This window comes from Mauremys reevesii, linkage group 15, assembly GCF_016161935.1.
Source record: "Mauremys reevesii isolate NIE-2019 linkage group 15, ASM1616193v1, whole genome shotgun sequence".
Classification (NCBI taxonomy): Eukaryota; Metazoa; Chordata; order Testudines; family Geoemydidae; genus Mauremys; species Mauremys reevesii.
Window position 1 is genome coordinate 14,609,363 of NC_052637.1, and position 4,172 is coordinate 14,613,534.

Here is a 4,172-nt window from a genome sequence, read left to right on the forward strand (position 1 = left end):
CATCCTCTTTGGAACCCCCTTTCAGGTAGTTGAAAGCAGCTATCAAATCCCCCCTCATTCTTCTCTTCTGCAGACTAAACAATCCCAGTTCCCTCAGCCTCTCCTCATAAGTCATGTGCTCCAGCCCCCTAACCATTTTTGTTGCCCTCCGCTGGACTCTCTCCAATTTATCCACATCCTTCTTGTAGTGTGGGGCCCAAAACTGGACACAGTGCTCCAAATGAGGCCTCACCAGTGCTGAATAGAGGGGAATGATCACATCCCTCGATCTGCTGGAAATGCCCCTACTTATACAACCCAAAATGCCATTAGCCTTCTTGGCAACAAGGGCACACTGTTGACTCATATTCAGCTTTTCGTCCACTGTAACCCCTAGGTCCTTTTCTGCAGAACTGCTGCCCAGCCATTCGGTCCCTAGTCTGTAGCAGTGCATGGGATTCTTCCGTCCTAAGTGCAGGACTCTGCACTTGTCCTTGTTGAACCTCATCATATTTCTTTTGGCCCAATCCTCTAATTTGTCTAGGTCCCTCTGTATCCTATCCCTACCCTCCAGTGTATCAACCACTCCTCCCAGTTTAGTGTCATCTGCAAACTTGCTAAGGGTGCAGTCCACACCATCATCCAGATCGTTAATGAAGATATTGAACTAAACCGGCCCCAGCACCGACCCTTGGGGCACTCCACTTGATACTGGCTGCCAACTAGACATGGAACCATTGATCACTACCCGCTGAGCCCGACCATCTAGCCAGTTTTCTATCCACCTTACCGTCCATTCATCCAGCCCATACTTCTTTAACTTGCTGGCAAGAATACTGTGGGAGACTGTGTCAAAAGCTTTGCTAAAGTCCAGAAATAGCACATCCACTGCTTTCCCCTCATCCACAGAGCCGGTTATCTCATCATAGAAGGCAATTAGGTTAGTCAGGCATGACTTGCCATTGGTGAATCCATGCTGACTGTTCCTGATCACTTTCCCCTCCTTTAAGTGGTTCAGAATTGATTCCTTGAGGACCCGTTCCATGATTTTTCCAGGGACTGAGGTGAGACTGACTGGCCTGTAGTTCCCTGGATCTTCCTTCTTCCCTTTTTTAAAGATGGGCACTACATTAGCTTTTTTCCAGTCATCCAGGACCTCCCCTGATCGCCATGATTTTTCAAAGATAATGGCCAATGGCTCTGCAATCTCATCGGCCAACTCCTTTAGCACCCTCGGATGCAGTGCATCTGGCCCCATGGACTTGTGCTCGTCCAGCTTTTCTAAATAGTCCCAAACTACTTCTTTCCACACAGAGAGCTGGTCACCTCCTTCCCATACCGTGCTGCAGAGTGCAGCTGTCTGGGAGCTGACCTTGTCTGTGAAGACAGAGGCAAAAAAAGCATTGAGTACACTAGCTTTCTCCACATCCTCTGTCACTAGGTTCCCTCCCTCATTCAGCAAGGGGCCCACACTTTCCTTGACTTTCTTCTTGTTGCTAACATACCTGAAGAAACCCTTCTTGTTACTCCTAACATCTCCGGCTAGCTGCAATTCCAAGTGTGATTTGGCCTTCCTAATTTCACTCCTGCATGCCTGAGCAATACTTTTATACTCCTCCCTGGTTATTTGTCCAATCTTCCACTTCTTGTAAGCTGTTTTTTTGTGTTTAAGATGAGCAAGGATTTCACTGTTAAGCCAAGCTGGTCGCCTGCCATATTTGCTTTTCTTCCTACACATCGGGATGGTTTGTTCCTGCAACCTCAATAAGGATTCTTTAAAATACAGCCAGCTTTCCTCGACTCCTTTCCCCATCATGTTATTCTCCCAGGGTACTTTGCCCATCAGTTCCCTGAGGGAGTCGAAGTCTGCTTTTCTGAAGTCCAGGGTCTCTGTTCTACTGCTCTCCTTTCTTCCTTGTGTCAGGATCCTGAACTCAACCATCTCATGGTCATTGCCTCTCAGGTTCCCATTCACTATTGCTTCCTCTACTATTTCTTCCCTGTTTGTGAGCAGCAGGTCAAGAAGAGCTTTTCCCCTAGTTGGTTCCTCCAGCACTTGCACCAGGAAATTGTCCCCTACACTTTCCAGAAACTTCCTGGATTGTCTGTGCACTGCTGTATTGATCTCCCAGCAGATATCGGGGTGATTAAAGTCACCCATGAGAACCAGGGCCTGTGATCTAGCAACTTCTGTTAGTTGCTGGAAGAAAGCCTCATTCATCTCATCCCCCTGGTCTGGTGGTCTGTAGCAGACTCCCACCACGACATTACTCTTGTTGTTCATACTTCTAAATTTAATCCAGAGACTCTCAGGTTTTTCTGCAGTTTCATACTGGAGCTCTGAGCAGTCATACTGCTCTCTTACATACAACACAACTCCCCTCCCTTTTCTGTCCTGCCTATCCTTCCTGAACAGTTTATATCCATCCATGACAGTACTCCAGTCATGTGAGTTATCCCACCAAGTCTCTGTTATTCCAATTACATCATAATTCCTTGACTGTGCCAGGACTTCTAGTTCTCCCTGCTTGTTCCCCAGGCTTCTTGCATTTGTGTATAGGCATGTAAGATTACTCACTGATCGTCCTGGTGTCCCAGTATGGGGCAGGAGCCCTCCCCTCTTGCACTCCCCTACTTGTGCTTTCTCCCGATATCCCACTTCCCCACTTACCTCGGGGCTTCGGTCTCCTTCCCCCGGTGAACCTAGTTTAAAGCCCTCCTAAGTAGGTTAGCCAGCCTGCTTGCAAAGATGCTCTTCCCTCTCTTCGTGAGGTGGAGCCCGTCTCTGCCTAGCACTCCTTCTTCTTGGAAGACCATCCCATGGTCAAAGAATCCAAACCCTTCTCTCCGACACCATCTGCGTAGCCATTCGTTGATTTCCACGATTCGAAGGTCTCTACCCTTGCCTTTTCCTGCCACAGGGAGGATAGACGAGAACACCACTTGCGCCTCAAACTCCTTTATCCTTCTTCCCAGAGCCACATAGTCTGCAGTGATGCGCTCAAGGTCATTCTTGGCAGTATCATTGGTGCCCACGTGGAGAAGCAGGAAGGGGTAGCGATCCGAGGGCTTGATGAGTCTCGGCAGTCTCTCCGTCACATTGTGAATCCTAGCCCCTGGCAAGCAGCACACCTCTCGGTTTTCCCGGTCAGGGCTGCAGATAGATGACTCAGTCCCCCTGAGGAGAGAGTCCCCGACCACCACCACCCTCCTCCTCCTCCTCCTCCTGTTGGCATTCAGTCTCCTGCCTGTAACGGTAAAGTAGCACCTCAGCACTTATATAAGATAGAGAGGAGCTGCAGTGTCTAAGCATTGACAGTCTAGGAACCTGCCCTCTGCTCTGGGGCTGACATGCAGCGTCCTGTGAGGAGAACTAAAAGCCTCTCCCCGCCCCCCCGCCCCCAGATCTGCAAGAACAGCAGGTGGCTCAACCCAGGGGGTCACTGTTCCCCCCTCTCCCCCTCCCTGGACAGGGGTTTTGTCCCCCCACAGGGTCTGGCAGCGTCTTCCCCCATGGGCTACCACCCCCCATCCCAATTTTTCCCCTCCAGCCCCCCTTCTACCTACAGTAGCTTGATCCCACCGGCCAGTAAATTTCTGCCCCCTGCTCAGACCCTGATCCCTCCCTCCAGTGTGATTTGCCCCCTTTGCCCCTTTTTAACCCCTCAAAAGAGCAGGCCACAAAGTCTGACTAGAGGTAGGGCAGCTGCAACAGCAGATGTTTCTGCACATGCTCAGTTCGGGGGAGCATGCTCAGTGCACCCGCAGTAGGGAATTCTGAGCACAGGTGGAGGACTCAGCAGGAGCAGGGGGCAGCCGGAGGCTGGAGAGAAGGGGCAGTTTCCCCTGCAAAGTGCCGCTTCTCTCCGGCCTGCTGCATGGCCGCCCCCTGCTCCCCCTGAGTCCTCCACCCACTGCTCCCGCTGGCTCCCCTGAGGCTGCAGGTGAGCCTCCCTCCCTGCTCCCCTGCCCAGTCCCTGCCACATGGAGCACCCCTCCGCAGGGGGGTGCTGGGGCTAAGCTGCCCGAATGCCTGGCCCTGGGGCCCCCTTTGGTAGGGGGCCCCCGTGCCAGGGCCCCCTATGTTTAATGGTAAATCCGCTCCTGGTTTCAGAGCCTCCTGGTGCCTCTCAAAGACGCGCTGCCCCTCGGGCTCTGACCCCGCCACAGCCCCAGGCATTTCACTAACTCCA